The sequence below is a fragment of the Dermacentor variabilis genome, chromosome 5 (genome assembly GCF_050947875.1).
Source record: "Dermacentor variabilis isolate Ectoservices chromosome 5, ASM5094787v1, whole genome shotgun sequence".
In the NCBI taxonomy this organism is placed as follows: Eukaryota; Metazoa; Arthropoda; class Arachnida; order Ixodida; family Ixodidae; genus Dermacentor; species Dermacentor variabilis.
In genome coordinates, this window is record NC_134572.1 from 23,485,163 (window position 1) to 23,496,212 (window position 11,050).

An 11,050-nucleotide genomic window follows, 5' to 3' on the forward strand; every position below is an offset into this window, starting at 1 on the left:
CAAGCCGTAATGCGCAGCATTTTCCATATTACGTGCTTCCTCCCTTCTCCTTTTTGCCTGAAGAAATACATGTCCCTTTGAAAGTTATTTTGATTCCTGGCCTTTAGTTCTCATTTCGTTTCTCTCGCCTTTTTTCGTCTTTCGCTGTGATGAGTTGCTTTCGATGAAGGAAATCGTTCAGAACAGGCAAAGCCCTTCTTTTCTCTGACGAAACTGAACAAAAAAGGCACAAGAGGCATGTCAGCAAGAAGTCATTGAATATTGATTTTGGCGACATGATTGAGGTTCCTTGGAGAAATAAAAAAGAGAAAATAATATACCATAAAAGAGAAAGATGAGACGGAATGGGTATGTGATAGCGTGAGGCGGAAGAAACTCATCAAGGGCAGCAGCTTCGAGTAAATATTGGGCAAGAAGATGAAAATCACGGACTAAAAAAAAGTTAGGACTATGCAAGTTGTAACGAAAGTGAGTGCGAGACATTTTGGAATTGAAGTAGGGTTCGAGGTAGGCGTCATTCATTTTTCATTTGAAATTTTGGAAGGAAGCCGTCTTCGCTGTAAATACGGATTTTGCACAGAAGCGAAGAGACAAAGAAAACTTAAGGCGCAAGGTGGAAAGAAAGAATGGAAAAAGGTCATTCAGACATCAAGGGTTTTCGGTGCAAGGGTAACGGTTGTGTTGTTCAAACGCTCTAGCGAAATGATCATAAGAAAGTCTTGATTGGAGTGGCGTCAGAAGCGCAACACGATGGACTCGAAGCGCAGGGATAAATAAGGTACATCCATACGTGAACAAGAAATGTAGTTTAGGAGGGAGGTCGAATGAGCCTCCCTTATAAGATTCAGGTATGAGTTCAGGTATGGCTGTACCTTATGTATCCTTTTTTCAACAAGAGGTTGTTTGTAAAAGAAGTGCTGGGCGTTTTGGGGGAGGTAGGTGATTAGCAAGGTCTTGAATACGATATTTGTAAATGCAATTCACAGTCAGAGATGCTACAGCAATGTTGCCTTGTCGCAGGAGAAGCTATAGTTGGAACTTTTGCAATTAAAAAGAATAGTCTTTGGGATGCAGCAGACAATTAAAGAAGCTCGGGAAACTCTAGAAAGATGGAATCATTGTGCGAACAAACAAATGAAGTTTCCTTGCAGCTTCCACCCTCGCCAGAAGGTTGAGCTTGTCATTGTTCCTTCGTTAGGCAGAATGAGCAACGCTGTAGGCGAATTTATTACCGAGAATGCCACTGACACAGAAATAAGTGAAAGATGACTCCATGCTCATTATTCAAAGCATCTGTCACTTTTCTTTATGAAAAGTGTTGGGCGCGCAGTGCTCACTTTCTTATTATTTTCTTCATATACCCTTTACCCTTACCCCTCGATTAGGTAGCAACCTGGTAATCGAGGATAGGGTGAGGTTAGAGCGGATTGACTTGTTTTCACGTAAGTGTTTCGTTAAATACTACCTTAACCTGCTGAGTTATAGTGTTACGTTATACTTTTTGTGCTATCCATTACGCTGGATTTCATAACATTGAGACTGCTTTTTTTGCATCAACTTTTGTAGCACGTATGCTGCATGGTTGCTTTACGATAACTTTCCAGTTTCGTTTTCTAATGTTTATCTTTCTGTGGGTTCTCCTGCAATAGATGGGGGAAATAAAAGAGCTTAATAGCGAAGTGAACGACCCTTTCTCTATTGAACTTCGTTCCCTAAGCGCGGCGCTTCATTGTCTTCATTGTTTTACAGCGCGAAACAGTACCGCCCTCGGAAACAGAGTTTAAACATCCGTAATACGTTCAACATGTTCATGCAACACGTTCATGCGTAACAAGTTAAATTACCACGTAGCACCTGCTTTTCACAAGTTGTTTCACTTCCGCCATCATGGCCGTAAGGGACGCTAGCTAACACTCCCAGGATAAGCTTGTACACAGATACAAATATATTTGAAGGAGACAGGAGGATGGCTGTCATGGTAGCTTGACGGCAAAGCACCGCCCTCTTGTAATGAGGAAGATATGGGTTTGATTCTCACCTGCGGCAAGTTATTTTTCTGTACACTTTTATTCCCCTTTTACTTGTTTCTACATTTCAGTTAAGACGAATATTTTCCCTATTTTTTCTCTGGATTCAGAACCCGTTTAGTTCATATGGTTGTAACCAACAAAATCGAGCCCCTCGGGTCCCCTTAATAATCTCGCTCATCACTCTATAGACCCTTTTCACGGCAATTCCATGGGATCCGCCATGTTTGATAACGTGGTCACACTGCCATTGCTTGCCTCAGCTGTCTGCGTTTTTTCCGTCTTGACAATGGATGTGCATGACGCCCTGGTGCGGCTCAGCAAACGCCTGTTTCGGCTGGCATCCTAGACGGTAACGGCGTGGACGACACGAAGCTTTGGCCAGAGCATCAGAGGACATGTAAGCGCTTTCAGAGTTCATCATGCCTTATACAAACGAGGGAAGCAAATTACTCAGTGCTTGTACTAGAAGCGGGGCTAGAAATGTATTCTAACCTGTCCGAATTTTTTTGAGCATCAATTAAATCAGGATCAGTGTGTTTTGTTCCTCGTTTTTTATTTGGCAAACACTTTGATACCAAACACGTTGAGTCCATCGTGTCATGCTCCTGACTAAGAAACGTTTTGCGGTGCGGTCACTATCCGATTGTTTATCTTGTCCAATCCCTCGTGGGTGTGCTCAGATGAGATTTATTTGTTCTTGTTGCAGCACACAAATCTTCGAATGTAGATTTTCTGCACTTTGTAATAGCTTTTAGGAAAGACGTATTATTATTAGTCACTCTCTTACACCCTGTGGACCGTCATGAAACATTCATCTTCTAACATTCGTGTGCTGTCGGTGTAGGCGCTGTCACCCATGGTTCGGCGCACTGATTCAAGAGTACGTACGCACATTCCCCTATTCCTGATACGTTGACGATAGAGTGGGTGAAGTTTTCGTGCGAATTGGTGCGGATCTGTGTAGATAACGTGCAATAAACCAACTATATATATGCATGCCAGGAAGTGGTACCGGTTCCTTTGTCACTGTGTAATGAGCGGTAATCATGGGGTCTTACCGACGTTCTGGGGTCGAAGTCTTTCCTACGGAGGTTAGTGATACAACGTTGGTGGATGAGTAAATGTTTTTGTAATTTTAATGTTTACTTGTGTCATATAAGTGTGACTTGCCAAGTCATATTACAACAGTACAATTTTGTGTTCTGTGCATACACACGGTTGCTTTTTTTAGAAGTATTGTTGGGATTTTGGTACATAATTGTTATCGCATTATGTTTATTTCATAACTATTATACCGTGCAGTATTCGTGTCTAGTATAGTGCTGCTTTAGTATTATTGTGTCAATTGCGTATTTGATGTTTTATTTTTTCAAAATAAGTAGACCCTGCTTTGCAGCCCTTTGTAGGTAGCGCACGGAGCTAGTCAAGCTTCATGAGTGCATATTTTACTCCAGCCATCTTTCATGTAGGACACACGAAGGAAGACGGGAGTCGCGTCTCTGCACGTCGCCTCTCTTAACGAGACTGATTGACATTCGGGCACATCTTCTCGAAGTTACCGGGTAGTGAAACGCAAATGAATTGACACGTCTTCCAAGACCTCCTTTAACATGGTATTGCCAGAGGCTTCGAAAGAGTTCCTCAAGTGAGGGCACTGAAAACAGTTGCAGAGGCTGAAACGGGGGTGACCCCTGCCTCCCCCCTCCCCCGGCTCTAGCCTATCGTCCGGTGCGCCGTCGCCCTTTGCCCTTCGTTTCTCCGGTTGGCTACGCCGGCCGTGGCGCGCTCATGTATTACGCGGAGCCTCGCGGCGCAGCAGTGAAGCCGCTTGAATGTCACGTGTGGCGCTTCCGTGCGGTTAATGACTGACACGCGCATGGAGTATAGAAATGGAGGCAATGCACGGGGTTACTGCGCGCATTCTTGGCTCGGTTTAAGCGGGCGACGTTTCTTTGTGCATTGATCACACAGTTGGCGTTGCTATTGGGTCTGTCCTGCGTAGGTATAACTGAAGCTGAAGGTTGAAGAAAAAGGGCGCTGATCAACACTGGTCCAACGGGATCAATGGTAGATAGTGAATCGATAAATCCCTTCCGAACGCTGTCAACTTTGCATTTTCAATTTCCTCTATGTTCTCATTACCTGAATATGTTTGTGTTATTGTTGTAGTCTAATAACCTCCGTTTTTTCCCCTTCTTTGTGACGTACGAATTTGCTGTGGTAGTGTTTTGCCATTTTCTTATAGACGTGTCACAGTGGTTTGTATTTTCATTAACCTTAATGGATTTTGTTTTCCAAGTCTATGATATTGGGATAGCGAGTCCTACTTGTGGCCAAACTTCCAATTCTTTTTTTGCATTTGAAGAAGAAGAAGAAGACTTGGGGAGGTTGTTTAGCGAGCGATTGTGAGCGGTGCTAGAACGCTAGCAATTTGTCGAGAATAAAAAAAAAAGTCAGCGTAGGTGCAAAAGCGAATACATACGATTTTACAGACCTTACGGTTCGTGGAACTGCATGCATCAGCAACACGAAGGAGACCTCATTGCGAAGTACGATCAGCGTATTTTCTAGACGGCTGGTTTTGTCGCGTGAAAGTCGAAGACGGATCCGATCACATTTCGAAGGCGCTCTACTTTTCACTTGTACCCACTGTTCGCTATTTTTATTCATAAGCCGGCACTACATTTTTCTTTCGTTCTTTCCCATACATGTGGAGTGTCAGCAGCAAAGTACCGCACATTTCCGATTTGCCGTTTACTTACGTCAATGTCTAACCGACTCCACCCAGATGCTTACTGGGCTTTTAAGAATCCCGTCATAAGTTCTATCTGCTACTTTAACACTAGTTCATTCATCGTTCTGTACTTCTGTATGGTGAGTATACCGCGACAGAGTCTCGCATTCACTGTAAAATAATTTACACCCTTAAAAGTGAAAAAGGGTGTAAATGTGTTTATAACTCACACCCGTAGGGTGTGATTTCTTACGTGCGCAGCTTACCGAATATGCTACAGAGCACTGTTAGAAATGCCGTAATATCTTCGCTGTCGGCTTTGTGATTTGTCGTTGGCGCACGAGAAAATCACTATCGGATCGAGACGACTATTGGCCTAGGCAAGACTTTGCTCCTGTTGATCGGAAGCTCTTGAAGGGTAGCGAATTTTACACTTCGTATGGATTTCGTGTGGTGTAACCTCAATGATTATCATAATATAAACCTTTTTTGTCACATTTTGGTGAGGCAAGAGAAATTTCCGATTTATCTTCCCTTCTTATATTTCATGAATTTGTCGCTGATGATCACAGTCATGAGACATGACCTCATAAGTGAATGGAATACATCTCATACAAGCGGAAGCGTTCCTCCGAAACGTATAGTGAAAGAGGAATTGTAAAATTTATTTTTATTCTGGAACGGCTCAATCAGCTTTGTGCCCATTTTGCTACCACATGAAAAATCGCTAGTTTTGAGAATTCATGATCATAATATTTCGTCCTACTAGAGCAAGATGTTACCTAATATGGTATTTCTCTAGGCGATTTAATATTTTATAAAAGAATTATGGGACCGCAATATCCATACGGGGACGGCTTACCAGCGAAGCTACGTACATGGGCTGCACATGGGCTGCATACGTTATGAAATCATACATTTTTTTTCATACGGCACCACACTGCGCCTACACAAGCGCCGCCGCAGTCACCGCATCTCATCATGCATCTGCCGCAACCGCTGCTGCAGCCGCGCCGGCACCTCCGACGCGCGTGACGTCATAAACACAGAAGTGCAGGCCATGTGCAAAGGTGCCGTCAGCACGCTCTCTACCCCTCTCCTCCAAACTGTCGGCTACGCGCACATTTCTGTCCACGATATGGATGCCAGCCGTGCAAGGTGCTCGCAATCACGGCTATTCGAGCGACCGATGAGGTGTGCGCATAGCAGTGGGTGAAAGCAGCGCCCAGCCGAACTCGGTGTAGCAATGACGCGTGGCTCTGCGCAACCTTCGGGGTACGCAGAATTTCCCATCTTGGTAGATTAGATGCAGGCGCGCATGGGTGTTGTCAGCATGAACCCGGTATATCATTGTAAGGTACTGCATGAGTGCCTTGATCAGTGAGTTTGTGTCGGGTCGCGAGCACGCAACGCCGTACTATAATTAGAGACTAACAATAACGGTCCACGAACTCCAGCGACATATTTGATTATGGTTAAAAATATGCGAGGATCTTAAGGTTTCTGTTGATCTGTATGACGTGCGCGAAATCTAGCTATATATGCGCAATGAGAGAGATAAAAATACAGAACCACATCTTGGTTTCTTCCTACAAGTTGAACCAAAAAGGGTTGCTCGCTTCACCTAATAAAAATTTGTTCCTCTGAAGTATGCACCACAACGTTTCTTTCCAGCGTAAGAAAACTAGGCATACATGCTTAGAAATTTCCCATTCGGACCCGCGAATTGAATGAGCAAATGACTAAGAGTGTCTGGTAAACATTTCGTTTTCTTATTTTTTTCCGAAACAATTCGTGATCATATCAGCGCTCTTTAACTAACAAGTGAGCGGGTTTTGTCGGGGAAATGCGACGACGATTGAGTTTGGCAACGAATATCAGAAAGCAACATGCGCTGCCTAATCTATCCTAACAGAATTGATTTTGGCTTTGACCGATTCGCAACGACCCGCCGTGTGGGAAAACAACACGGCAACGTTCGTCTTCCATACGACGCAAAAGAGGCTATGGAAAATTCGGTATCACATCGAAAATGGAGGTAATCAATTCCTGGTCCCATTTGTATCGCTGGAAACATAGAAGCAGACCATCTTCCTATATATTGGCGTACAAACATGTTTTTTGCTGTGACTTTCCCGAAAGAGCTGTTGGGAAAGTGTAGATATAGAGGAAATAGGAACCAATAAATCAGAAGCTGTACCTTGCATTTTTTTTGTATAGTCATTTGAATAGAGCTCATGCTTATACGCAGTTACCAGTCGGCACGCATACTTCCTGTGTGGTTTGGCATGAGCTGGATGATGAAGCACAGCTGATACATTTATTCGGGTTAATTCACGCGAGAGCTGTACATTGGTACAACACCCCCAGCCGAACATGTAGCCTGGACCTTTGCTATATTTTGGGGGCACATACAAGAAGAACCCTTGATCGCGTATTTCGAGGAACTCCGAATTTTGGCTGCAGCAGTCAGTGGTTCCCAAATTTAGAGCCTATTTTGGTGCGCTTCCATAAGTGAAGCCGCTAGAAATTACGTGCCTTGAAGTTAACAGTGACCTCCCTTAGTGATGACAGAGATGCTACAACAATAAATGCAGAGGAAATCGAATCACGCTTTGCAAACAACTAACCATATAAAGCGTGGCAGTTTGGGCGAGTTGGTATGTCATAACTGTTTAAGGCTAGTAGCGCCGCTCAGGACGAGCAAAAAAGGAAAGAGGTAGGGGTAATCAAAGGGAGCGGAAAACAGGGTGAGCGCGAGCGCTCACCCTGTTTTCCGCTCCCTTTGATTACCCCTACCTCTTTCCTTTTTTGCTCGTCCTGAGCGGCGCTACTAGCCTTAACCATATAAAGTAATGGATCCTGGGCATCCAGGATACAAAATTTTATTTTTTTTTTGCTGAAGTTAAATAATGTCGAACACGTCGCACCACCGCGAGACTGGGAGCACAAGAAAGCTTGAAACTTTTAGGTCTGTCGCCAATAAGACCACCCGGATTGATTGCAAAAGGGAACGAGTCACAAGATCCACTCAGAAATGAAGCTGATGTTATACACTACATTAACTAAACAAGTCTGTTGTTAGTTGCTATGCAGATGTTTATTCATTCTTTGTTTAATAATCACAAATTGTGTCAGTCTCGCACAGCTCTTCTTGCTAGCACTTGAAATTACATTGTTTAACATGTGAGTTTTTGTTTGTATTTACCGTGCTACTTTTATGGGACTGCCGGGGTCATGTATTTTCAGCACTTAGGTCAATGAAACAACATCACTCACTAAGCCAGTGAAAAAAGTGTTGAAGGAAGTAATATTCGATGTGGGGGCAAATTATCTTTGCCGTGGGCTGGTTAGGGCACGGTAAAGGAAAGTTCTAGCATGATAAAGCGAGACGGTCACTGAGAAAGAGGTCGTCATTAAGAGAATGGAATAATTGCAGTGCAAATACTTAGTACAACTTCCCCGTCGCCGGATACTCAAGAGATACAGGGTTTCAAATATCGATTGCATTAAGTAAAAAGTGTGCCATACCTTTTATATTACCTTATATAATACACCGGAAGCCGGGGGAGCTAAGGAAAATAAACTTAAATTGAAAACAAGACTGCGACTGTCCGTGCTTCGCACTAGTTCCGTCATGCTGTCACACTGCTAACCGTGGCCTCTATAGTCGAGGCCAATCAGTACGGACCACCCGACGTGAAGACGTGTCAAAGAAGCTGTACCGCTTGAGAGAACAGCGATATTGATATCTTATTCATAAAGAAAATGGTTAGAAGGTCAAACTCCATAAAGCGTGAGAGCCGTGTTCACGCAACGCCTTTTATAGTACCTCTCCCATGCAACTACTGCAGGCCTTCGTTCACAGAAGCGCTTTTTTCCTAGAATTGATCAGTATACAGATGGCACAAATGAAGGAAAAAGATTCTATTTGTCGTGTAGAGAGAGAGGAAAAGCCACGAGCGGAAAGGCAGGCCAATCAACCAGACAAGCATCCGGTTTGCTACCTACAGTAGGAGCAGAGGAAAGGGGGAATAGAAAGATCAAAAGAGGACGAGAGTGAGCACTGATAATCGGCTATTATACTATTGGACCTTAGATTAGTTACACAAATTCTATCCCGAATGAAATCCCTCATTAAGAATTTACAAATAGTAGCCAGTGGCTTTTCCATGTGAAACATGGCCCAACGAAGTCTGCCAACAACTGCTATGTAAGTGTGCAGGATCTCTGACGTTTAGAATGCATGTGCCACGTTGTTTGAGTTCAATCGCAAAATGGGCCCACTTCAATAAGTAAGGCTACTCTAATAGGTGCTCACGAAGGCGAGCAATGTAGCAAAACCAACATAAAGACACAGATAAAGAACAGGGCACACATTTTGCTATCACTGCGTGTGTATTCTTCGTTGTCTAGGTCCTTTTACTAGTTGCGTTGCAATGAACATATTCACGATGCCATAAGAACCAGCCCTCCTCAAAAAAAAAAAAAGAAAAAAGAAAAGAAAGACAGGCAACCTTGCCAGGCATGTTTGAGCCTGTCAGTATGTGACAACAAGACATAAATGCAGGAAAATTACATGATTTCCCTCTGGTCTTGAGCAGGAACGTAATCTTGCATACACAACCCTTTTGGACGAAAACCACTTAGTCGTGTGTGATATGCAACTGTTAGAAGAAAACGAGTAACAGCGCTAGACAGCGGGACGTGACTGAGACAGACGAAGCGTTGTCTCAATCAGATGATGAAAGACCAAACGCGGAACGCAGCTGGGGATGAAAAGCGAAGAGAGCGCGAGGAGGAAAGCCGAGGAGGAGGAGGCTACAGGGAAAGAATTAGGCGGAAAGTGGAGGAGGAAGAGCGTAAGTTTGGGCATGTTGGTATTCCATACCTTTTACGTTTTTAGCGCACGAAAAGGGACGAGAGACAGAAGTACGATGCGGACACAGCGCTAACTTTCAACAATTTCAACAATTGTTTTTTATTCTGCGTGCGCTGCTGTCTGTTCCTTATATATATGTGTACCGCTTCGTAGAATAAAAAAAAAACAATTTTTGGAAGTTAGCGCTGTGTTCGCGTCGTACTTCTGTCTCTCGTCCATTTTCATGCGCTAAAGACGTAAAAGTTATGGAGCAGCAGGAAGGCATGGCGAAAGCGCGAGAAGAAAAGCGTATAGTGCCGCTCTGCGACGACGATGGCTACGAGATGGCGCCAGAGTAGCGCGTGTTGTCTGTTCAGTGATGGAGTGCGTCGAGTGCGTCCAACGATACTATATATGAAAAGAAATTGGTGCATTAGATTAGGTCTGTTTGCAGCGGCCCCTGTGAATCGCGCCCACGCGTCACCCACCGCTGTCTGTCGCGATCTCCCGATTAGCGAGGCAGTCGCCCACACTTCGTTCCGTTTGCGACGTGCCGCACGCGACAGATGGTCCGCGCCAGTCACTATATCGCGAAATGAAAACACGTATAGAGCTGCGCTCAAGTTTCACATTAAGGAATATCGTAGTCTTCGATGTTTTTTTTTCCCACCAATACTCTGAACGTCTCTTTCTTATCTCGACTGCTGACTGGTTGATACTTCCGTAAACTTTAAATCCAAGCGCTTCTGGTACGCATACATTAGCTACGGGTCTCACTAGGTAAATCCCTTCGCTTTCCATTAGGATGATGATTATCACTACTTGCAGGACCAAATAAAGTTTTCCATCCACCCATCCATTAGGATGTGCTGAGTGGTCTTCAGATTTTGGCTGCAGCTTACACACGTCTCATGTTGTTGCGAATATTCGCTCCGTTACGTTTTTGTCCTTAGGCAACCAGCTCGAGCCTCAAATAGCAAGGCACTGCCCTTTGTGTTATCGTACATAATTTGTTGACTAATTTCTTTCTTCCCGTTCTTGTAAATCTCCTTAGTCTTTTTTTGTTTCCATGCATTGCATCTAATTTGCTGTCTCTGTGTCTCTCACTTACTTTCTGGTGACCCCTGGTTGTCTGTTTACACTTTCAATTACCTTGTACTATGTTGCCCACTTTATTGACCTCTTCCTCCATTCTGTGTCCGCGCTTTTCAGGTACAGGTACTTGTGCACTTTAGCCACCCATTTAATTTGATTGATGTTCCTAAGTCTTTCTTCAAAACTAACTTTGCTCTGCGCTTCTCTGACTTCAAAAGAGGCCAAACGCATGCCACCCTGCACTGCCTCATTTGTGGTTTTACCCTGAGCTCCTGAAGCCAACCGGCCTACCGATCTTTGGTTAACTTCAGAACCTCGTCAATGTATCCC